Source organism: Carettochelys insculpta, chromosome 32 (assembly GCF_033958435.1).
Source record: "Carettochelys insculpta isolate YL-2023 chromosome 32, ASM3395843v1, whole genome shotgun sequence".
Classification (NCBI taxonomy): domain Eukaryota; kingdom Metazoa; phylum Chordata; order Testudines; family Carettochelyidae; genus Carettochelys; species Carettochelys insculpta.
In genome coordinates, this window is record NC_134168.1 from 3,519,474 (window position 1) to 3,545,272 (window position 25,799).

General features: G+C 48.8%; 1 protein-coding gene across 1 annotated transcript in view; it reads left to right on the forward strand.

Annotated features, from left to right (window-relative positions):
- LOC142004557 (T cell receptor alpha chain MC.7.G5-like) overlaps nt 1–25,799 on the forward strand; it is a 369,008-nt gene that overhangs the window by 181,045 nt on the left and 162,164 nt on the right. The window lies entirely within an intron of this gene.

The following is a 25,799-nucleotide window of genomic DNA, read 5'->3' on the forward strand; positions in this document are numbered from 1 at the left end:
CTGTGCTCCCTCCCAATCCATGTGCTTCTCCAAATCCGACCCTAGAGGTCTGACGATGAACAGTAACATTGCGAAAGCTTGGATTTCAAAAGGGCCCCCAGGAGTCATAAGGCTACTTTCCCCTCCCCGCCAGCTTCCAGCAAGATTTGGGCATCTAACTCCTTTGCTCCCTTTGAAAATTCCAACCCAAATATTCCACATGTTTTTTTCAGCCGACAGGGAGCGGTGCACAGAAACAGACACGTGTGCGCACAAAGGGGGCGTGACGGGACAGTGTATGTGTGCCGGCGAGTGTGTGAGAGAGGGAAATAGGGGCTTGAGGGGCTCCAGAGACTGAAAATACAGAACTCTGAAGATAAAGTTTGCTGTTTTTTCCTGCTTGCTGCTAACAGGAAGGCCTTGGCAGGAAATGGCTTTTGGGTGCTTTGCTGGCTGATACCGTTGCCACAGCAACCTAGGCCAAAGACGGTTCTTGGTAGTCAACTTGCAGTCCCCGCCCCTGCCCTCCTTCCTGCTGGCTGGGTCGGTTACAAGCAGGCGCCGTAGGAGGCAGGATGCTGCGGTGATCGCCTCGCAGCTAGTCGCACCCGGCCACACCTCATTCCAAAACAACATTTCCACCGCTGCCGTCTTGGTGTTGTGTGTGACTGAGGCTGACTCCGGGTCGGGGCTGACCTTGGGGTCCCGGTTTGCTGGGGCTGGGTCAGTCCCAGGACACCTAACACGGTCTCCAGCCCTGGAATGTGGCCTTTAGTCCTCCAGCAAAGTGGGACCTTCTGTCTTAAGGGTAAAGCTGGTCCCTGCAGAACCAGAGACCAGTGGTTAGTCTGGGACAGAGGAATGATGGGCTGATTTAATAGCAGCCTTTATCTTCCTAAAGGGGGGTCTAAAGAGGATGGAGAGAGGCTGTTCTCAGTGGTGACAGATGGCAGAACAAGGAGCAATGGTCTGAAGTTACAGAGGGGGAGGTGTAGGTTGGATATTAGGAAAAGCTATTTCCCCAAGTGAAGCACTGGAATGCGTCACCTAGAGAGGGGGTTGGAATCTCCATCCCTGGAGGTGTTTAAGTCCCGGCTTGACAAAGCCCCGCCTGGGATGATATAGTTGGGGCTGATCCTGCTTTCGGCAGGGGGCTGGACTCGATGACCTCCTGAGGTCCCGTCCAGCCCTGGGATTCTATCATCTCTCCAAGCACGAGCCATGAGAAACCAACCTCCCGTCTGGCACAGGGTCACAGGGCAGCATGGGACATTTGAAATATATCTCCCCTCAACACAACCCTACCAAAACACAGCCGTCCGCGGCAGACACCGCTCTGTCCCAGGAGCCAGGGTGAGAGAGGAACGAGAACACACCCGACCGATGTCAGCTGCATTGTGCTGACGTGTGGGCGTGATGGAGTTGGGTGGATGTGTGAGAGTCAGGCTGGATGTATGTGTGACAGGCTGAACAGCTCACAAGGGCCAGGGATGACCCCCTGCTGTCACTTGACAAAGCAGGTCTTTGCCCCCAAAAGTTCAAGTTGCAAAACATCTGTCAGTCTATAAGGTGCCACAGGACTTGTTGTTTTTGAACGTACCGACTAACCCAGCTCCTTCTCTGACCCCTGCTGTCTGTGACCTAAGCTGGCAGGTAACACCTCTGCCCTGAGCACAGACCAGGGAAGAGCCAAGCTGGGTTGGAATCGGAGGTGGCAGTTAGAAGCTGGGGGAGAGGGAGCTGGAAGGAGCCAGCCTGGCGAGGGGGGAAGTTACACCCCAGAGGGGCCCCCCTCGGGCTCCTCTCCCCAGGACGGGTTGGAATGACTGTCTCTGCCGGCTGCACTGACCCCTCTGTGCTGAGCTGGGCTCTGGCGCCTCATAAACCTCCTGTTCTACCTGCGGGGTGAGAGTCACTCCTGCCTGCGGGCGGGGACAACGCCTGGGGACCCCTGAACCCCGTCACAGTGTGCGTGTGTGTGTGTATGTGTGTGGTGTCAGTAGTGAACGGTCTTCTCCATAGCCAGTGCTGGCCCCCGCCCTCCAGTGTGCCTAGAAAGGAGGTGGAGGTACAGAAAATTAGCCCAAGGCCTGCTGCTGGAGCAGCTGTTTTTGAAAACAAAAACCTGAGGCGCAGACCAGATTTGCTCCTGACAGAGCTCCTGGAGGACGTTGTGTGTATAGTGGATGGTGCTGCATTAAAGACAATGCCTTGAGCCGTGTTCCCGGTCACTGTTTCCATCTGGGCGCACATTTTTTCCATCCATGTGTAGAATTAATTTTGTTATCTGCACCGAGGCGGGTGCGATGGGCACCCCCAGGGGAAACAGCTCTAGAGGTGGGCACTCTGCAGATCAACTGGGTGACACTGGACTCTCTCCTGAGCAGCTGCTCTCATGCACCATGTCCAGGGAACACAGGGAGTGAGTTGAGTTTGGGGGTCCTGAGAGAGCTGTTCTCATCCCGGGTGTCTTATTTTTCACTGAGGAAAGAACATCCCTGTCCGCTGCAGGCCTAGCTGGGTGAAGTTCTGCACCAGGCAGAGGGTTTCACTAGGCCCAAGGAGGGCAATTAGCAGCCACAGTCCGCCCCTGGAGGGCCACTCAGTGCTTTATTTACCTGCTTGCCCACAGGCATGGCCACTCCTCTTGGCTGCCGGTTGCTGTTCCCAGCCAATGGGAGCTGCGGGAAGTAGTGGGGATGGGGACCCTACACTCCACAGCTCCCGTTGGCCAAGAACTGCGATTCGTGGTCAACAGGAGCAGAAAGCAGCTGTGTCTGCAGTCACACAGGTAAATAAATGCATGAGTGGGGGGTGGGTGGTTTCAGAGGGGTATTTGAAGAGTGGGTCCCAGTAAAAGGGAGGGCCAGAGGTCTGGTCCCCACTCTTTCAATACCCCTCTGAAACCACCCACCCCCGACTCATGCATTTGATGAAGAGGGTCTTTGCCCACAAAAGCTTATGCTCCAAAATATCTATTCGTCTATAAGGTGCCACAAGACTTCCTGCTGTTCTCGAAGCTACAGACTAAGAAGGCTACCTCTCTGATACAGGTCAATAAAGCTTCCCACATCTGGCCCATGGACTGCTTTTTGCCCTGCACTAGGCCATACTTTGCCCGGTGGTGCGCACTCAACCTGTGGAACTCCTTGCCACATGATTCCGCCGTGGCCCAGAAAGGAGCAGAACTCTGAAAAGCCCCTTTGGCATTTATATGGCAAAGGAGAACACCCAGAGTAACCATCATGGAGACTCCAGACCGAAGAAGAGCTGTGAAAGGAACAGAAACCTTCCTGCTGTGTGAGAGAGGGTGAATTTGAAGGGCTGCGTGACAGACAGATTTTGTACCCCTCTGAGTGTATTACACATGGCTGGCAATAACCTGCATGAAGAAGAGCGTCTCTGCCCTGGTATCGCTGCAGCCTCAGACGGCGTGGAAAGACAGGGTGGCCCAGAGGTTGGGACATTTTCCTAGGCCTGGGGAAATGGCAGTGAAAGTCATGCCCCGTCACAGGGGTCCCGTGTAAGAACTCGGGCAACCCAGCTAGCAGTAGAGGTGCAAAGGTGTGGAACAAGGACGCAGGCACGTGCAGCAAGGGAAGGGCCTGGAAAGGCAGTTTTTGTGCAGCGTTGCAGGAAGACTGTGTCATTGTGGCTCTGATGGCACAGTAATAGGAGGCTGCATCCTCTCTTCTCACGGCCGATATAACCAAGTGGAAGGTTTTGCCTTGTAAATCATGCTCCACCGCAAACCGTCCCTGGGTAAACTCAGCATCGCGGGACCGGGAGTTATCCCTGTAGAGGATGAACTGCAGGGTGCTGTCAGGGAGCTGACGATACCAGTACAGATCAGGGTTTGACTGGCTAGTAGCATAAGTGCAGAATATTTTCGTTTGGTTCCCCGTTTCCACCTCAAGAGCCAACGGCGTCTGTGTTATCTGATTGCCCAGAACATCTCTGCCTGGGAACACACAGGGAGAAAAGAGGGTTGCAAGGGACGGTTTAGGTAGAAGGAATAAAGGCGTCCAGGACACAGCACAGACATCTGAAGAAGGCAGCTTACGTTGTCCCACTGTTATAACCACTCGAAGGTGTGCGCTCACGGAGGAAGAAACCACCGAGCCTCCTTGCATGCAGGGTGGCTGGAAAGCTTTCCCCTCTGCCCAACTGACGCTGGTCCGATGAAAGATATTACCTCACCCACCTTCCCTCTGTCTCTCGCTAATGAATTTCTTTGTCACCCGGAGTTCATTGGACAGCCAGGGAGGGAAAGAAATAGTTAGGCGATATGAGAAAAAGAAGGAAGGAAGGAAAAGTACAATACTCACAGAAGACAATCAGTACAAGTTTCATTAACACCTGGGTTTGAGTCAGTTTTTCAGCCATGTGTCGGAAGAGAAGCAGCAACCCGCTGACTTTCGGTCGGCCCCAGCGCTTCTGAAAGAAGGCAGAGGGTTCGGGAGGGCGGGTCTCCAGGGAAGTCACCCTAGAGGTGCGTGTGCCGGGAGTGAGCTTTGAATCGGTCAATCCGGCACCGGAGCTGAGAGGGAGGATGGGGGCGCGGAGCTCAGAATGAGAACGGCAGCTGCGCTGAGTCAGTCAGTTCTCGGCAGCGGAGGATGTGGCCAGTAATTCTTTACGCAGCTGTGGCCTTTTTTGCACTAGCCAAGCCCGCAATGTAGGGCTGCTGTTTCATGGGTGGGGGGAACTCAAAATAACTTACGCACATTGTGTAGTTTATTTTGATCTGACTTATTTTGAACTTGGTGCCGTCCACACGGCACTGAAGTTCGAAAAAAGTGGCTATTTCGAAGTTTCCACTACTCCTCGTCTGACGGGGGGGACCAGAACCGGAATTCCGCACTCAAAATAGCGCTGCTATATTGAGCGCAGCGTTTAGCCACGGACTTGGTATTTCAGGGTACGTTTGTATCCTGAAATAGGAACTATAGCGTAGCCACGGGAAACAAGAAGTCCTGTGGCACCTTACAGACTAACAGATGTTTTGGAGCATAAGCTTCTGTGGGCAAAGACCCGCTTCGTCTGGTGTAGCCAGAGCATTTCTCTCTCTCTCTGTCTCTTGGTAGCCCTCAGCCTCACCCATCTGCCCAAGGCCCCACCTCTTCCTGGGGGCCCAGAGCCAGCCCATGACCAGTGTCAAATCTCATGGAGTGGCTCCTCTGTTAAAATTATTGCCCACCCAGGTCTAGATGGTGTCTGGTCCTGCGGTGAGGGCAGGGAACTGGACTCTATGACCTCTCAAGGTCCCTTCCAGTTCCATGATTCTATGAAAGATGAAGCATCCAAAATCCCCAGTCTGTTCTGAAAATTTGGACCCTAGTCTTGACATCAAGGGGATGCCTGGGGTGGTTGGAAAGGGTCGACTCATCTTCGCTCCCAGACTTTAACTCAAGTGTAAATGTTGCTCCAGAAGCGATGCCGTGGGTCCCACAGAAGTTCTGGGCTTTATATGGAAAACACCGGCCGACGTTCCGCAGGCAGCATCCTGCCAGCGGTCGGACTAGATTTCCACAGTGCGCCCTCCTGGCTGAAAATCTAGGAATCTTGGGAAACACGTGTTTCCTAGGTGTGTCTGTAGGCAGCAGACCTGTGGTTTCGAATGCCGGCCTTCAAGGGGGCCATCCTCAGGGTTCACTCTTCAGCACGCGCCCGTGTTTATTATATCTCTGTTCGGAATACCCACGTTTATATCTTTCGGACACAGATTTTATGGAGTCAATTCTTTCTTCCAAGTCTATGCAATGGTTTAGCTTATAGCTGCTCTGGAGTCAATGGAGCAGCCGGGTCTGTTTAAAACAACTGGCGGGGCAGGAGAATGTTTTTTTCTCGGTTGGTGCCCACGTCGTCTTCTCTGGAGGGACTCAGTAGAAAAGAGATTTTCTTTTAAATTTCTTTTTTTACATTAGTTGAATTTTTTTGTGCAGAACAATCGCTCCCTCTGCTGGAGAAACACCAGTTACCCTCACTCAGGCCAGGTCTACACCAGACCTGGAAGTTGATTGGAGATATGCAATTCCAGCTCTGGCAATGACACAGCCGGATTCGACTTCTCTGCGAACGACTTACCTGGCCCTCCGCACGGAGGGAGGTTGATGTGCGTAGCTCTTCCATTGACCTCTCTTATTCCTTGCCAGATTGAGGAGTACAGGCGTTGGCTGTTGACCCCAATTGTCCAATTTCTCATGTCCCCACTAGATAAGGGAATTTGAACCCTGGAAGACCAACCACATCTGGGTCAATCTATTGGGGAGGGAATTTCTCCCCTCAGTCAGGCAACAACAGAACATAGGTCAGAAGTACTTACTCACAGGTTCACACCACAAGCTGCTCAGAAGGGTCCTTGTTCTGCAGGTGGCACGTGGCTCCTGAGCCAAAGCATGGCGTGGCTTTCTCCCCCTGGGAGGGAGGTGGGATAACACACGGGCAATAGAAGGGTTTGGGGTCATAGTTATATCGTGAGTGGTGCCACAACACCGAGTTGCAGTAACAACGCTCAGTAGTCAGAGCGAGAGGGATGAGGTCTAAGAACTGGCCGTTGGAGTTATTATACTGGCTTAGTTCTCAGCCTGCAGCGGGACTCGGGGTTTGACTTTTTGATACTTGTGTATCTGATACACATCTGTTGAAAAGAAGACCAAGGCAGTGTGGGAGTTGTGGGAACAGCCCAGAGCTGTCCAAGAGTTACCAGTGCACGCAGTCCAAGCAGCCTCAAGTCGTGTCAAAGTCAAGCAACCTGCCAGGAAGGGCACAGAGGGACTGGGGGAACGTATCAACAAGAAAAAGAGCAAAGAAATGGCTGTCCCTTACCACAGCACAGCCTCACGCCCTGTCCCTCCTCTGGGCTACACCAGAGGGTACCTGGTAAGGAGAAGCCCCATGGGTTGCATTGCAGCAGGGCCTGCTTAGGAGGAGTGGGTGGGGACATGGGAATGCAGACGGAAAAGGCTCTGCCGCCTTGGATCTGGGAATGGAGTGCTGGGAAGCAGACCAGAGGGCTGGATAGCGACCGGAACTAGCCCCAGTAAACACGGCATTGCCAGCTCATTGGGCCTTCTGCTTTCTGTCTGTCTGCCTGAGCAAACCCCGGGAAGGGGCGAAGGGGAAGCCCTCAAACAGCAGGGTGAGCGTGGAAGAATTTGAGCTGGGATTTCGAGACAGGGGTTTAAGTGCTCAGTTCTAACTGAATGTGCACATCTCACTCCCTTGGGCCACAGACTTCCCTCTATTGGTCTTTTGGGAAAGGATGTCCGGGATCTCCTTAGGAAGCTGCCTTAGGGATCTGGACCCCAAATTCCCTGTGAAGCTAATGGGACTCAGGCAATCCAATCCCAGAGCCATCTGTGAAACATGGAGACTCGTGGTAGCACTCAGGAGGTGCACCGATCCCCTGTGCCCCTGCTGAAACTGGATTGCCAAATGGAGTGCCAACACCTGCCCCTTCTGGGGGGCCCTCCCCACAGGCACCTGTTACTCAATGCAGGTGCTATGCTTAAATTTGTTCAGACGCTGCAGTCTGTTAAGAAGGGCATTTCCACATGCCTCAGAGGATTCGTTCTCCTTCCTGCATTTGCAACCAGCCGGGAGCCTGAGGCCACACGCGCGTGTTAGCTTTCGAGACACACACACAGGTTCTAAACCTGCTGGGCATAGCATGAAAAGATCCATCTTCCTTCAGCCCCCTCTTGCCCGCAGGGGGCAGCAGACACCCAAAAACAGTCGTTTACACCCCGATAAACCCTGGATCTCCTACTCTTTCCCATTCCATTGTAACTCCTTCATGTCGCCTGTAACTCGCCTGCATCCCCTTCGGACAGGCAGCCAGTGAAGGGCCTCTCTTCTGTGCAGGAGGTCAGCAAACAGATGCTTTTCCAAGGGAGTCTTACCAACTTCGACCCTGCAAACCAGAGTAAGAAAAGAGACGCTCAGGACGACTGCCAGAGGGCAGCAAACTGGTATGATTCCTGCTTGTGCCCGGCAGGAGTCTGGATCCTGTATTTGGAACCAAGCAGCCACTTTGGCTAAAGCCTTGCAACTGTGTGCTGTTCCCTGGCTCCCTGACAGCCAGGGGAATGAGAAGGACAGTAAGTGGCTTCCTGATACACCCAGCTGCTGCTTCCTGAATTGGTGCCCTGGTGCCGCAGGCATTGGCCAGTACCTCTCGGTGTCTGAGTCTGCTGGGTCAGTTGACAGGAGCTTAGTCTAAAATTTGGGTGTGCTGCTGAAGATGATAAAATCACCTCTCTTAAAAATCACCATATGCACCCTTCCTAGCTGCCATCAGGCACAGGGGCACCTGTTTAATAGGACCTTGTAGGGTCACATAAATCCAGTGGATGGCCCCCACCTTCCAGCCCGACATTGCTAGGAAAAGGCAGTTCTCTGTAAAAACCAAAACCAAAGCCACTTTGCTTGTGTTTTGGTTCATTGGTACCATGAAACTGTGGGCCCCAAATTTATACTAAAAACGCACAGAATCGGGGTTTCTCTACCTGTGCAGTGCCACAGCAGCGGGTCAGTGCGCTAGCGTTTCTCTCTTGGTGGTGGTAATCCGCCACCCCAGGCGGCGATAGCTAGGTCAACAGAAGAATTCCTCCAGTGACACAGCACTCTCAGGGATGCAGGTCAATTGAAATAAGACCAGCTCTGCGCTACAGGGGAAAGTGGAAGCAAGGAATGCAATTTTACCTATGTTAATTACATAGCTGGAGGCAATGTACCTTAATTCCCGCTAAGGGAGGTCAAAATGCATGCTCACTTCCTACCGGGGGCAGGAATACGGGCATCGATGCAGGCCCCCGTAAATTCAGTTTAACTCGTCCCTACGAGGCATGGGATTCTGACCGTTCTCTATGTTGTTCTCCAAGATTCTGCTCCATACAGCAGCACTGTTTTGACAGTGGAGTTGAATAACCTGACCTTACTCTGATTTCTGATCTGCCTAGCATTCCAGATGTTTTCACACTGAGAAAAGAGGACTGTCAACAAAAGAATCCAGACATTTATATATAATGGCTTCCATAAAATCCTCTGGGTCCATGGGCCATATACCATCAACGACCAAGACCTGTGGCAACTGACTCACCAACTTCCTGCCGAAGAAGAAATCTGGAAGAGAAGATGGTGATGGATTGGACACACCCTCAGAAAACCAACCACCATCACAAGACAAGCCTTAAGTTGGAACCCACAAGGAAAAAGGAAAAGGGGGCACCCAAGAGCCACCTGTGTAGAGACCTGAAGGCAGACACTAGAAAAATGGGGTACACCTGGTCAGAGCTGGAAAGATCACCCAGGACAGGGGATGCCAGTGAATGGCCATCAGTGGCCTATGCTCCAAGATCTAGGAGTGGAAAACGCTTACTACTAAAGCTACTAGAAGTGTTAAATTAAATTCTGGAAGAATGAGGGCAGCAGGGTCAATCTTCCCTGCAGGGAGGAAGTACCCTAACTGGCGGAGAGATGTGTCCTTACCCCACCCCGAGCAAAGTAGCTGGATCTATCGACTATTCTAGGGTGGACCAGGCCTCAGTCTTCACCAGCTATTGAGAGAGACTTTTAGGTCGTTTTGTAGCTTCTCTGGGCAAATCACTCTTCTCCCCCACCCTCAAGTTGAACCTGAGAAACCGAGCTCACGAGGACGGAAGTTTATGCCATGATCAAGGGGGAGAAGAAACTGTCTGAGTTTCCTGTCGCAAACCAGCCCCATCTCTGGCTCCATGAGAACAGCAGCTGTTTATCTGCATTTAGCATCTCCACCTCTGCTCGGGGTTCTGCCCAGATATAAGAACCGGCATGCTCCCACTCATTCTCATGCTCCTCGTGTCGGCTTTCCAGGGTAACGTGATTGTTAAAGGCTTTGCAGACTCCTCTGATGAGTAGTTAAGAGAGTTATGTCTTTCTTACAATCTTCTTTTCCAGGTGTCCAGGCACAAGCTAGATTTGTGGCGACTGGAGGGGACACGAAGAAGCCACGAGGCTCCATCCACATCTCGTGTAAAGGGTCTGGTTTCAGCTTTGGAGATTACTGGCTGAGCTGGCTCCGACTAGCACCTGGCAAAGGCCTGGAGTGGGTTGCCACCATTAGCTTCTGGGCAGGCGACACAAAACGGTATTCCACTTCTGTGACAGGGCGGTTCAGCATCTCCAGAGACAATGCCCAGAACACCCTCTATTTGCAAATGAGTAACCTGAAACCTGAAGACACTGGTTTTTATTACTGCAGCGACTCACAGTGAGTCAGAATAATTCTGCACTGACACAAGAACCAGGAATGGTGGCTGTTTGGGGATCAGGGCACTGCTGACCAGGGGAAAAGGCTGGACGCTGGAGCAGAGAGGTTCAAAGAGTCACAGGGGGCTGTAATGGACAGTCTCCACTGTAATGTATGCAGCCTACTCAAAAAGGCCTTACCGTGACCAGAAAGAGGAGGGGTTTCGCCCTAAACACGTACAAGTTATAATAACTAAACCCAAACCCATGTTTCAAGCAGAGATTTTATCCCAAAATGGGAGAAATGCCAGAGAATTCATCAAGATGAACAGGGATTTTGTAAATTTTTTGTGGAAGGCATCCAGAGACTAGGATAGATAGATAGATAGATATGGTATATGGGGATGGATAGATAGATAAATATGGTGTATGGGGATGGATGGATAGATAGATACATAGATATGGTGTATGTGGACAGACAGACAGACAGATAGATAGATATGGTGTATAGGGATAGATAGATCTCATTGAGCTGCAAGGGACCTTGGGCAGTCACTGAGTCCATTACCCTGCCCTCTTGGCAAGACCAAGCACCCTCCCTTTTTCTTTTCTTCTCCTATTTGCCCCAGATCCCTAAACGGTCCTCTCAAGGATTGAGCTCACAACCCTAGGCTTACATGGTAGCTAGACAGAGCCTGGAGGACAGAGAGAGAGACAGGTAGATCACTACTTTTATAGTTTGCAATTAGATCTCTGAAACTCCCCCTTGAGGGATACCAGCTTTTTACCGTGACGTCGGGAGAGGGGCACGTAGCCCCCTCCGAAGCGCTTTCTGTCAAAATATGAGACTAGAGGCGGATGAGAGAGACAGGGCGCCGGGGGTGAGGACGCAGAATGGAATTCAATTGGCTGCTTATACAATAAGGTTTATGCAAACTGGTTTCCTGTTGAATGCCGGAGATCCCCTGAACCTTTCAGCTCCCTCTGTGTGACTCCAGCTCACTCGTTACAGAGAGCACCAAACTCTCCACGACAGGTTTTTTTTTTTCCTGTCTCAGAAATATGCTACTTGGGGCACGTTTCATTTTCTTTACAACGCTTGTAAGAGGTAACTGAACTTACTGCCGCTCTGCCAATGGATCGCAGGCACAACATTATGACTCTTACTCTCTCTTTTCCCCCACAGGTGGCTGGGCTGTTGCATTCGTAGAATCTGGGGGAGACCTGAGAAAACCGGGCGAGTCTCTCCGTCTCTCCTGTAAAACCTCCGGATTCACATTCAGCGACTACTGGATGAGTTGGTATCGACTGTCTCCCAGCAAGGGACTGGAGTGGGTATCGAGCATTGGCAAGTTACCGACAAGTGCTACCTATTACGCGAGTTCGGTGAAAGGGCGCTTCACCATCTCGAGGGACAATTCCAAGAACACGGCGTATTTGCAGATGAACAGCCTGAAGCCTGAAGACACTGCCATGTACTACTGTCGTGATCCACAGTGTATAAACGTGGATGTGAGTTCAGACAAAAACCTTCACTTCAGGTGAGCCTGAGAGATTTAGGCACCCTCTGATGTCAACAGGGGCCTGGGAAAGGCATTCTAAAGGCATGTAGGTGCCTAAAGAGACAGGCTCCGAGTGGAGTTTGCAAAGTCACGTGACTTAGCTGCCTAATTGCCATTAACGTTTAAAACAATAAGAGAAGTTAAGTGTTCTGAGGCGAGACTTGTCCTGGCAGCTTGTCGCACTAGACTTGTTCCTTTGGTCAGATGGGGTGAGACACAGGGAAGTGTTTTCTTGCACACTGCTGCCTAACCTTAGAATTGCCTTTACCACAACTTTGGTTACGAAGTTTCTCGGTTCCCACCTTTGCCTGCTGGCTTGCCTTGAGCAAAGTGGCGTTCCCCCTCTGCCAGGGACTGCACTGCACTGTTTAAAACCACAGAGCCTTGTCACGCTATGTAACTCCCTCCCTCTTAGAATATGTGATGTGCCAGTCTGAGAAGTGCCCATCTAGGCTCTCTCCAAAGAGAGGAGGAGGAGGATGCATGCCCCAGGGGAACACACAACGTGGACATAGACAGAGAAGTGAACACACAGAGTGTGGATAGAGGAAAGATTTGGAACCAGCAAGAGTTGTATTAAGAACCTAAGACCGGCCCTACTGGAACAGAGTAAAGGTCCATCTAGACCAGACTCCTGTCTCCTGATAGCGGCCAATGCCAGGTGCTCCAGAGGGAATGAATAGAACAGGGAATCATTGATTGGTCCATTTCCTGTCTTCCATTCCCAACTTCTGACAAACAGAGGCCAGGGACGCCAGCCCTCCCCAGCCTGGCTAATAGCCATGGGTGGACCCAACCTCCGTGAATTTATCTAGCTCTTTTTTGAACCCTGTTAAAGTCTTGGTCTTCACAACCTCCTCCGGCGAGGAGTTCCACAGGCCGACTGTGCGCTGCATGAAGAAAAACGTCCTTTTGTCCGTTTCAAACCTGCTGCCCATTAATATCACTGGGTGAAACAACAGGTATAATTAAAAGTTGGGGAATTCACGAACCTGCATGTTAACAGACATAGAAATATAACAACAGGGTTATAGCAGAGGTGGGCTCCATTGTACCACTTTACACTTCCTCTGGAAACATTAACCTGCACACATCTGTCAATGCTAGGTGCAGGGTAATGGTCCTAAGACTGCAGCTAAGGATTGGTGCAAGGATGCCATTTTGGGAGGGGCAGTCCAGCCATGTGACTGGAATGCGGCTTCCTCTTCTTTCTGCTCCCCTGCCTGTCAGGGAGCGAGGGGAAAGTACATGGCTCGTGCATGCGCACATGCCTCTCACTCCTGGCTGGTGAAGGGACGGGGCACAGGAGGAATTCACAATCTGTGCACTTTTCCCTCGCCCCCCGATAGTCAGAGGGAAGGGAAGCAGAGGGCTCGCTGTCCGCCTGAAATGGTGCCCCGGTGTTTTTGCTACGCTGCCGGAGGCAGGAAGCAGATCCCCGTGAGGCTGCAGAGACCTTCCCTCTCAGCGGAAACTTGCTTTGCAGGAATTCCTTTGTGCTTCGGTTATGCCCCATAACGGCACCCTCCGTTGCTTTTTCCAGGGTGTGCGTGCGTGTGTGATATCAGACTGGACTGAAACACACACCACACCGCAGAAATACTCACCCTGGAACCTTTCCTTGCAACAAACCCCGTTGCCGGCTCTGTCCACCTATTTACACTAGCTACACCACCACTGGACCGCATCAGCCGCACCACCAGGGGCTCGCACACCTGCACTTACACTAAAGTGAAATACACCATCATATGCCAGCACGTTGGACAGCCCAGACAATCACTTTGCCAAAGACTGAATGGACGCAGAGCAGACAAGAGGAATCTGGATCCTTGTTTCAACTTGGCAGGACACACTGCCAACGACTTGATGGTCCGCGTTTGGCAACAAAGAGATTCTAACACCCGATTACAGAGGGAACCATCTGAACTGGAATTCATTTTCCCGTTTGGTACCTATCACCATGGACTCAGGAAAGATCTCCACTGCCTTACGCATTACAAGGACAATTTCCCCGCCTTTGATATTGGCAGGGATGGCAGACACCCCACTTAACTTAATAGACACTTGCAAAGGTTTTTTCTCTTCCTCTCCTCACCTCCTTCTCCTCATCTAGCTGATTCCTCAGTTCTTTTCTCTCTGGTTCTTTTTTTCTATCACTTCTTTTTCTCTGAGTTCTCAGTCGTTCTCCAGATCCGTAGAGGTGGGCCCTTCCCACAAAAATTCACCAGCTAATAAATAAGATTGTTAGTCTTTAAGGTGCCACAGGGCGGCTTGCTTTGGATTGACACATTTGTTTTCCTTGTGGAATCCTATTGTAACCCACACACCTAAAGGGTGTGGTTCGCTGTCCCATGTCATGGCACCTAAATCACTTGCACAAAGAATGAATGAATCTCCTCTACAGCCTTAGCTGAGGGCCAACTGGGTTTTAGCTCAGACTCCAGAGGCTCCTTGCACTAAGGTCCCAGGGTGGGGTCTGCCTATTACTCTGTCCCCAGGACGAATTTTCTGCATAGAATGAAATTCTGCCCAGCAGACCCCAAGTGCATTAGCAGGGCCAATCCCACTATGCTCCCAGAAGCCAAGATTTCTCCTCTGATAGAAGAAGAAGCTGAAAAGGAAGCATTTCGGAGCAGGGCTGTGCCGGAATGCCAATGAGACATTCACCCACATGGGCAGCGCCAGGTAACAACTCGTATCTCTGGAGCACAGTCGTGAGAAATGCTGCATCCCCGCTGGGCGACAAAGACAGTTAATGTAAAGAGGTTTAGCACGGTGACTGGGGGATACATCCCCAGTGACACAGACACTGCAGAGCCCTGTACAAAAAACTAGAACATAACAAACATGTTTCTTCTTAGGCAATCATCTCACCCCTGGGGCTTTTTTAGTTTGTTTGCCTTTAGTTTTTTGTTTCTTTTACATTTAAAAGGGAGTTATGTGAAAAAGGAGCAGAAAGGGCAAGAAAAACATTTGACAAACTTTTTTTTTTTTTTTTTTAAAGAAGAAGCTTCCTTATAATTAACTCATTGAAATGCCTTGTTTTTCATTTACTGCGACAGAAAAGGGAGATATTAGGCAGATGCTATTGCAGTGGCTTGAAAATAATATTTTAAATACGTCTTTTTCTCTTGCATGGTGCTTTATATTCTATAGCGTGCATGAGTATATTGACTCTAAACAGAACTGTAACCTTAATTGTTAAATGAAAGACAAAACATCTAGCATGCTTTTAATCATGGTCAGCGCAGTGTTGCCTTGCCAGATGGTCCCACATGCGGCATGTTGCAGTTCTTTGGGGATCCTATTTAATCCTTTTCCCACTGGCAGACCTAGGCTCCAAGACACTGAATCTGCTTCTGAAGCAGGAAATTTTGGGCGTCAAGCCTTGAAATTCTTCTGTAATGCCCTGATCCTACAAAAAGCATGAGCATGTGTTTAAATTTACACATTGCCATAGATCCCCTGAAATTTCAATAGAGATAGCCCAGGGCTACAGATCCTCAAGTGGTTTAAATTTTCATAGTTCTATTGGCTTCAGAGGTGCCATGCTCCTTTACAACAGCTGAGAGTCTGGGCCAGGGTGTATAAAGATGGACAAGTTTGTAGTCTTTGCAGGACTGAGGCTGCAATGGACAGCAAGAATCAGACCTCTTTGAGCTAGTTCTCTGAGTTGGCAGCTAAGCTATAAATCACCTTTTGCCCGGCATGAATTTCTGATTCAGCACAAGAGTACGTCAGATGATGGAGGTGAAGAATAACATAGCCCAGACTCAGAATAAAATAAAGGAATCCCAGAACTGGCTTCAATTTTCTTTAGGGAGGTTTTTGCACAGTTGTGTCACACTGTGGACTCTGAAGCTGTCTTTAAAGGGACCAAAGTTTCTCTAATACCAAGTAAGTGACTGACTCTTTCTGCTTGGGAACGGGTGTTGTAAAACTTTAAATTTAAGGAAAAGTCATTTATGGAAGATTTTTGAAGGCATATTGAAGGTGAGATGAAAAGTAAGGCTGGGGCTTTGCAGGGATTCTGGTTGTCTGGGCTGGGACTGGTGGTTTCTAGCAATGTACGTTGTGCATGCAGAGGAGATAGGTCCTTCTGGAAATGCGTGTATGTAAAATACCAGATTCTGCCTGGCTTTCAGTGACAGTTTGGCACGCCTTCCCTCTAGCAGACAGAAATTATATGGAAAATATGTTTAAGAGAGTCAGGGGAGGATCTGCAATTTGTAATTCTTTTTTTCCCCCTGTGATCATCTCAAAGGCTATGTCTGCACTAGTGAGCGTTTTTGGAAAATCCCGCTGAGCGTCTACACACAAAATGTGTTCCGATACTAAATCGGAAGAATGCGGCACTTTTCCTGGTGGCCCTGTTCCTCTCCCAGACGAGGAAGAGCGCCTTTTCCCAAAAGATTCTTTCAGAAGAAAATGCATGTAGATGCCCTGGGGTCCTTCGTTTGAAAGAGCAGTCCTCATGGGTGGATTTTTCAATCCCTCGCCTGGTCTTTCAAAAGAGTTGGGGCTGTGTGGCCACGCTCTGTTGAAAGAGTGGCTCAGTTTTTTCAATCTGCTTTTTTGTGTGTGAACGGTCTCTTTCGAAAGAAGTGTTTTTGGAAGAGACCTTCTGGAAGAACTTCTTTCAGAGGACAGCTGTAGTGTAGGTGTAGCCAAAATGTTCTATTGAAAGGTTTCAACTTTCATATTAGGTCTTTCCCCCTTTATCTTCATTTCCCAAGCGATCCTGCTCATCAGGTCTCTCAGGGAGTTGAAGTCTGCTCTTTTGAAATCAAGCACCTGTATGTTACCGCTCACCCTTCTTCCTTTTGTCCAGATCCTGAAATCTACTACCTCATGGTCGCTGCAGCCCAGGTTTCCACACACTTATATTTCTCCCACTAGTTCTTCTCTGACTGTGAGCAGCAGGTCAATTTGCGCACAGCCCCTGGTCGGTTCCTTCAGCACTTGTACCAAGAAGTTATCCCCAACATTCTCCAAAAACTTCCTGTATTGTCTGCATGCTGCTGTATTGGTCTCCCAACAAATGTCCAGATGATTGAAGTCTCCCATGAGACTTAAAGTAGATTTATGGTTGAAGAATCAAGCACTCGAAAGTTAAGAAATGCCAGAATTATGCTTGTAGGGGCACTATTAACTCTTTCAGCACATGCTGCGACTTCGATGGTTTTTTCCCTCAACCCCTAGTTTTAAGTTCTTCAGATCAGACTTGAGGAGTGTATTTTGTTCATTAGTCTAGATGAAAGGACTACATTGTGTATTTATCAGATAGGCACTATGTCCCCATAGGCACAGGTATTCATAGCTTTTAAGGTCAGAAAGGACTGTGGTGATAATCTCTTCATTAAACTTCAACCACAACATTAATTTCCAGGAGATCAACCCCCTTCCGAGCCCTCTGTCTCCATTATGAAGTCAGAAAATGAGAGCATTGCTGCCTGCCTGGCGGAAGATTTCTACCCTAAAGAGCTGAACATCATCATGAATTCCGACAGTCAAACTATATACGAAGCCACAGACCCGATCCTCACACCTAGTGGGAAATACAGTGCCGTCAAAGTGGCCAAGTTGCCTCCAAACGAACCAGTGTCTTGTTCCATTCTCCATAATAAGAAAGTTATTCAGAAAACCCAAACCACTGAGAAACCACCAGGTATGTTTTCAGGGATTAAGACCGAGTGAGATGATCCCTTTGGGATTAATTCATTTTTTATTTAACCCCAGAGGGTGACAGGGAAAGCTGGAATAGATAAGAGCATGTATCTAACTCAGTACTTGGTATCCAGTTGATTCCTAGGAAACTGCAGGAAATCCCGCCTAAAATTCTTACATAAGAAATTTTTTTTTTTTTTTAAACCAGAAAGTCTAGGGCTCACATGCTTCTGAAAAGCATAGACCCCCTTTGACTTCCAACCACTATGGACTAGGCTAAAATTGAGCAGAAAGCGAATTTCCACCCTCTGGAATTTCAAATAGTTTAGCGGGATTATGAGACAGCTGTATAAATCTCTTACTTTGTTGGGTATACTTTACTGTCTTCCTTTCAGACTTCACGTCTTCTGCTCCAACAGCCGTTGTGACCGAGCCAGGCAACATTTCTAACTCCAGTCTTGAAGGTTAGTACCCAAAGGAGCAGTTATGTTGCTTGCAGGCAACTGGGGAGATGCGAGGGAGCTGTTGACTTCACCATCCACCAAAATTCTGGCCCTTACTGTGTTTGGTCATTGAAATGTAACCAGCCTAGGCCCATGTACTCATGTTGGCGACCAGTTAGGCACACAAGTAATCTCACTGGTGTGAGTGTGAATAAGTGCTCAGCAATGTGAATAGGAGTCGTGCAGTCTAGCTCTGAGAGACCAATCCAGCAACCGCTAAGTCAAGAGCACAGGACTCAGTTAAAAAACAACCAGCTCCTCTCTGTTCTATTGCTGTTACATGTTCTTAACTCATTTTCCCCTTTCCACTAACATCAATAGAAAATCATCTTATCCCTCTGTAATCATCTGCACTGCAGAAGAGAGCTGCACTTTGCCACCTCTACCTTCCTTTCTCCTTCTCTGTAGCATACAGGTTTAAAAGGATCAGACTTTTTAATCGGCAAATGTCAATCTGTATCAGTTTCACCTGATGCCCAGAAATCACCACCAACAAAATATTTCTGCTGATAAACGTCAACATTTACGAAGTAAGCAAAGTAAAGCAAAGCAAAGCAAAGCTACTCCAGAACATATTAGAGTTTGACCTCAAGGCTATTTATTTTGTGTATTTTGACACACAATATTGAAAATCTGTGTCTTAATGCTCACAAAGCTTTATGTTTATTGAATCTCAAAATCTACTCTTATTAAATAATGAGTGTCTGATCCCCAATAATTTCATACAACTGTGAAAAATTTAAACACACATATATAAAAATGCTTAGAAACCAATGATATCTGAATTATTAAAATCAGTTTAGTTCTGCCAAGCTCCCTCCCTCCCTTTCTTCTCACCTACCTACCCACCCACCCACCATTTCACGGTTGCATTTGTCTTTGTGCAAAGATGAACTTGCATGGTGAAACCGCAGCATTGTTTTGTATTTCATAGTCACAAACGAGGAGGAAAACACGAAGTTGTTATCTGCGGCCCTGCTGGGTTTGGAAATTGTGCTTGCGAAGAGTATCATCTTCAATGTGATCCTGATTGGAAGAATCATCTCCAAGGCATGCGATAACTTTGTCCTGTAGACTGGGCTCTATGTCCGCCAACACTGAGTAGAAGTTGGCCTTTGACCTTTCTAACATAGTAGTAAAAATGCAGATGCCCCCTAACTCCTGCCTCCATTAGTGGGAGAATACTTAGAAGGAGAAGGTTGGGCAAACACATGTCAGAGATGGTCAATATGGTGCCTGCTCCTGCTGTGAGGGCAGGGGGACTGGACTTGGTGATCTCTCAAGGTCTCTTCCAGTTCTAAGTATCAGAGAGGGAGCCCTGTTAGTTGCATCTTCAACAATAACAAGCTGTCCTGTGGCACCTTAGAGACTAACAGATATTTTGGAGCATAAGATTTCATGGGCAAAGACCGGCTTCGTCAGAGACTCGTGCATCTGAGGAAGTGGGTCTTTGCCCACGAAAGCTCATGCTCCAAAATATCTGTTAGTCTCTAAGGTGCCACAGGACTTCTTGTTGCTTCCAGTTCTGCTGTTCTATGATTACGTGAGAAGACTTGTTTCATGGGTAGAGGCTTGGGCCCCGTTCCCTGCATACCACCATGTCCTCTATTAGTCTGAACAAGCGACTTAGGTTTTGGGGTTTTTTTTTTTTTAAAACGTTCTGCCTTTAGTCTCTCTCTGTCTTGGGTCCCTGACTCTAATTGCTGACAACTGACATAAACAAAGCAGCTAAAAGAAGGATCAGTACCCCCATTTTTCAGCTCCCTAGAAGGCTATATGAGGAGTCTGCAGCCACACAGAGAGGTTGTGGAAAAAAAATGAGAATTTTGCTGTAATAAAATAAACAAACAATGTAATTAATAACAATGTTATTGTTGTTATTCTAGGCTTCCAAGAAGGAGAGTGGAAGGACCTGAGAAATAAAGCAAAATTTCTGTCATCGTAGTTTATATTAATTGCATATACTGCTTTTGATACTGATTATTTGTCTACGTTTCTTACTCTTATGATCAGATTTTTAACAAGCTGATTTTGGTAACTGTGTAACAATGGTTGAGTTACAATAATGCCTTCAGAGTTAAGACTGGAGGAGATTTTTTATTTTAAAGTTTATTTTGTATTCCCTCATATCTTCTCAGCCCCTTGGGGGGAAACCCCCAAAAACTGTCTTTTACCCGAACCTACCCTGTTTCTTAGGCTAGAATAGTAATAGAATGTTCGCCAGCTAACTGACACTGATTGTACAAGGATTTTTGAAAGAGTAAAGTTTGAAAAACTGTGGTCTTTTAAAAGTGTTGTCTGATTTCTGTGTGTCATGTGTTTCCTTTCCTATTGTTATAGGCAAACAATGTTTTCTGCTTTGATGCATCTTGTTTACACAATAGAAACGGTTGCACAACAAGAGCTGATTCTTTTAACAATATAATAAGATTTTAACCGGTAAATAGAATAGAAAGATGCTATAAATGGGACAGAGTCTTTCCCCTCCAGAGAGTCTAGCTGCAATCCAGCTGTGATGGGGCTCGGGCGTCCTCAAGCTCTGCACCCCGTCCGCAGGCAGGAGTGACTCTCCCTCGGCAGGAGAACAGCGGGTTTATGAGCTGACAGGACAATGTTGTACAGAGGGGTCAGTACAGCTGGCAGAGACAGCCAGTCCCATCCATGCTGGGGAGAGGAGGCCCCGAGGGGCCCCCGGAGCCGGTGCCTGGCCCCCTCCTTTGTCTCTCTCTCTCCCCCCAGCCCAGACTCACTGCTTCCAACTCCCAGTTCCAATTCAAACCCCTCCGGCTCCACCTCCCCCTTTGTCTGCAGCCCAGAGGTGTCACCTGTTCGCCTCAGTTACCCTCAGCAGGAGCCCCACACCCCCTGTGAGAGAGACACACACACACAGGTATCCCCTTCTCCATCGTACCAGCCTCATGTTGTGGGGAGATGGTCTGATCTGGGGGAGCCGGGGATGGCATATGCGCCTTTCCTCTTAAATGGTGCCAGCTCTGATCCAGACCCCAGGCAGGGCTTCTGGCTGACTCCAATACAAGACCTTTTCTGGCTTCCAGTGTTGTGTCTGATGGCAACCCAGATGAGAAGGGTCAGCTGGGGTCAGAGTACAGAGTACAAGGCCTTGATCTTTTCGGGCCCGCTTGTCTGAGGGGGCTAGATGTGGGGCGAAGGTAGAAGTGAGGGAATGAGAAATGGAGAGTATTGAAAGCAAAGGAATATAAAGAAATGTGTTAGTTTTCCCTTCTCCCCCCTAAAACACTCCATGGAACTCACTTGGCTCTGAGCATGAGCTCATTGGCTCGCCTATAGTGAGGGGATGTGAATTATGTAACAAATGGGAGAAAATTCCCAAAATAATGAAGTTCAAGGATGTTAAAAAATATCTGGGTGTGTAAAGTCAGGACCAGAGCAGGGCAAATAATTGGGTTTTTTGGGTTCAGTGCTTGTGTGAAAAACAACAAGAAAAAAGCACCGTTTTGCATGGAGTAGAAATGTTCTTTTTTTTTGTTTTCATTACCAAACTGTAAACGTTTCTTTGGGCTGAATACAGTGATGTCTTGGACCTGAAATTAAACTGTTTGGCTTGAGGATTTTTTTAAAGACCTTTTTAAAAAAGCTAAATCTCCCTGGCATCTTTCTGAAACAAAATGTCCAAGTGGATTTGTTTCAAAAAATGCCCAAATGAAACATTTTCATTTTGGGGAGGGGGAAGTTTTTCCCCGCTGGTTTTTCTGGTTGGAACTATTTGCTGCATTTGACTGATCACCATGAACAAATGTGATTGACTCAAAGCTGTTTCTTTTGGAGAACAAATGAGGCATGAAGTTGAAAGTAGATCTCTCACCCCACCCTAGTCCAGCTGCCGGGCCTGAGCACAAAGCAGCTGGAGATCTTGCCAAGAGGCAAAGAGGTTCAGAAGCACACTATGGATTTAGGAGTATAAATCCTGTTGACTCTCCCCCGTGATAGTTCAGGTCTTTCCTGCCCAGAGAAACGAGGTGCTGTATTCCCTAAAGAGTTTTTGAACCAGGAAAACCGAGTCAGAAATCCAGAATTACAATGCCATTATTTATCATGTTGCTTACAGTTCTGCTTAGAGATGGGTGCCTGATGGTGCTGAGCATTTAACAGAACCTGAGTAACTGAGGTCTCGGCCCCATTGTGCTGGGAGCTGCCCAGGCGCAGAGTACGAGAAGGTTCCTCCCCTGAAAGAGTTTCAGTAAGTGCGGCCGGAAAAGGGAGCGGGGTTTGGCTACAGCATAACCCAAAGCGGGCAGAGTTTTGGTATCCACCTGTTGTTAGTTGTGTTCGTAGCACTTTCTGCCAAAGAGCCAAGCCACATGCAAACCAGAGCCTCTGAAACTCTGCTCATGCTGGGCTGGAGTTCATCTGTCTTATATGCAAATTGCCTAGTCACACTTCCTGCTTAACGCTGGCTACTCCCCTGACACTGCAGCTCTCGGACAGACAACGCACAGCCCCTGGGGTCTGTGCCATTACCAGCCAGGGCCCCAGGACCTCTCCCCAGAATCGGAAAGATGGAACTCTGGCTCATCACTGCATCCATTCTATTCACTATTAAAGGTAACACAATTGCCAAAGACACTGGACGGTCTTCTACATGTGAGTCTTAATGTCTATTTTTTCCCGTCCAGGAGTCCAGACCAGGTATGATTTTGTGGCGTCCGGTGGAGGGGTTAAAATGCTCGGGGACTCTCTCCAGATCTCCTGCAAAGCATCCGGATTCAACTTTCAGAACTCCTGGATGTCCTGGCTCAGACACATTCCTGGGAAGGGGCTGCAGTGGGTTGCCACAATTAGCGAGTCGTCTGGGGATACCAAACAGTACGCAGAGTCCACGAAAGGGCGATTCACCATCTCCAGAGACAATTATCGGAACCTGTTACATTTGCATGTGACTGAGCTGAGACTTGAAGACGCTGCTGAGTATTACTGCACGTGGGACACAGTGTGCAGGAGGCAGCCAGGGCTCAGACAAGAACCTGGTCTTGCGTGTGTTGAGGGGAGTAGATTTCTGCTGAGGAAGCTGAAGGCCTCAACACCAGAAACCCCTGATAGAAACAGAAGGAGACAACCTATTCTGCCTTAACAATAGCACAGCGTTACCTGCTTCCATCCATTTACCCTGGGAACTGAATACTGAGAAACTTTTCCTTTTCCCCTGGCACCAGCTCTTTCCTGTCCCCTTAAACGTCCCAGTTCCCCCACATCTCCCACTAGAGAGTCTTACTCACGCTTTATCATGGGGGCAGAAGGAGATCTTCCAAGGGTCTGTGCGCTGGTGGCGGGGAGGTGTGCATCCAACCTGGGCTGAGGCTAAAGAGAATATACAAGCTCCTCTGTTTGTCTTGGACAGGGCATGAGAACAGGGTGATTCTGACTTATTGGATGTGTCTGTCTAAGCTGTTCTCAGTACTGTTATGGCCTGGTTGGGCCCTCGATACTAGAGACGAGAGGGATGAGGTTAGATCTTTTATTGGACCAATGTCTATTTGTGATTGAGACTAGCTTTTGATCTACCAGACCTGTGGGAGAGCTTTGTGTAAGCCCAAAGCATGTCTCTCTCACCACCAGAAACTGGCTCAGTACAAGCATTTCCTAACACCCCTAACTGTTCTAGCTACCCAGTGGCTATTATTCTAGAAATAATAAACACTGGTGCTTGTGCTTTATGCAGTTAACAAAAACCCTAGAGGAGCAGACTGCAATACCCTTAATCAAGATGAATAGTTCTGTGGAAGGAAAGTGGCTACTTTTGGGATAAAGCGCTGTGACTCTCATAGCAGGAGATACTCCTTGTCCCATTTAACAGTAAATTCCCCTGAGAACTCTCCTCTGACAACTCTCCTCTGACTCAGAGCCAGGCTCTTACAATTCCATAGTCTATTCCTTTCTCGTGGTTCTCACAGAGAATTTAATTCAATACCTACCGACATGGGAGAGACCCACGTACTGTTACAGATTTCTCACTGTCTCTCTTTTTATTCTGCACAGGAGTCCAGTCAAAATTAGAATTTGTGGCATCTGGTGGACAAGTTAAAATGCTTGGGGACTCTCTCCGGATTGCATGCAAATCTTCTGGATTCAGTTTTGGTGATTACTGGATGTCCTGGTACAGAAATGCGCCTGGGAAGGGACTGGAGTGGGTATCAAGCATCAGTCATTGGGCCGGAGATACGAAAAAGTATGCAGCGTCAGTGAAAGGCCGATTCACCATCTCCAGGGACAATCCCAACAACCTGCTGTATCTGCAGCTGACTAACCTTCGACCTGAGGATGCTGCTGAGTATTACTGCATGCAGGACACAGTGTGTACTAGGCAGTCAGAGCCCAAACAAGAATGGTGCTTACAACAGATGATTTCTAATGGGGGAACCTAAAGGCCCGACTGGAAGAAAATCCCAAAGGAAACCAGCTCTGACAGCCTAGCTTTACCGACACTAACACGTTATCTCCATCTATGTTCTTCCATGAGCCTGGATCCTGGGATTTCTTCCCCTAGTATGGGTTGAACTTCTCTCGTTTGGCACCCTGGGGACCTGACCGCTGCTGAACAAGAGAATTTGCTGGTCCATGGGAGGTCAATATTGTCTAGCACATTATCAACACTTCCACTGCTTACTGGACACTTAGAAGATGTTTGTATTTTATACTTTGTATTTTATAGCCAAAGCTCACAAACCTGGCTTGACCAACATCAAAAATTCCCTTCTCTTTAGGATCTTCCATGGCTCCCAGCTGGGTAGCACCACAGCCTGCCGCACACAGTGTATTGATACCCCTCCCCCAACCGCCATGAGTGAGAGGAAACCATTGTTATTTGACGGGGAGCACATTTATAACCAGACAGAGTTGATTAGCTGGGGGCTCTGCTGCTTTGATCAAGAACATTGACCTTTCATGGAGTCTGGTTGGGAAGAAAACTGCCCAGTGGTCAGGGGGTCCCCGAGGTTACTCAAAGAATCAATCCATCTTGTTCCTTCTTTTCAACAATGTGGTAGTGGCTCCTGTTTAAGACTGGGCTGGGGGCTCTGGATGGATCCCTTAGAGCAATTCCTCTGTTCCTGTCACACACAGAGCATATGGTACTCCTCGCAGTCCAGCTACTGAAGGGCATCTAAGGAAGCTGGTACCCAATGAGCTTCAAAGGGAATTGGGTAGCTAGTGGCCTAACTTCAAACAGCTTTGAAACTCCCCCGCCATGAGCACACAGAACTCTTACTTCCTACTCCACTAGTCAGTGGGAGGGCGGGAGGTGGGTGGGGAAAGACAGCGGGGAGATGCAAAACCTCTGAAATGCAAAACCCTTCGCCTCCCTCGGATGACATAAGAGTTTAGGGCAATAGCTTCAGAGTTAGTTTTGGACACAGCACCGTTGGGGTACAGCAAAGCTCCGCCACAGCCATGCTGTGCTTACTCCACCTTTCCGTCATTGCGTTGAGCAGCTTGTCAGGTGAGCCAGGAGAGGCTGGTGCTTGTACGGCGCCGGAGTTTCTGGCGGGTCTCTAAGGAGCTGAGGTCAGAACTGGATTGAAGCTCTGGTGTTTAACCCAGTCTGTGTCTCTGGTTTGAGGGAACCAGGTTTTGCCAGGCAGGTCGTTTTGTAACCACCCGTGGCAGAGAGTCCTGCCTTTGCCTCTGTCCTGCACTGTGGAGATTCGAGGGTGCCCAGCTCCAGGGTGGGATAACTCCATCTCTGTCCCCTTTCTTCTCCAGGAGGCCTGGCTGCCATCACTTTAACCCAGCCACCTTCTACCCAAGCACAGCTGGGGAGCTCCGTCACGCTGGACTGCACCGTGTCTGGGTACAACGTCAATGACCGTCACATGCAGTGGTT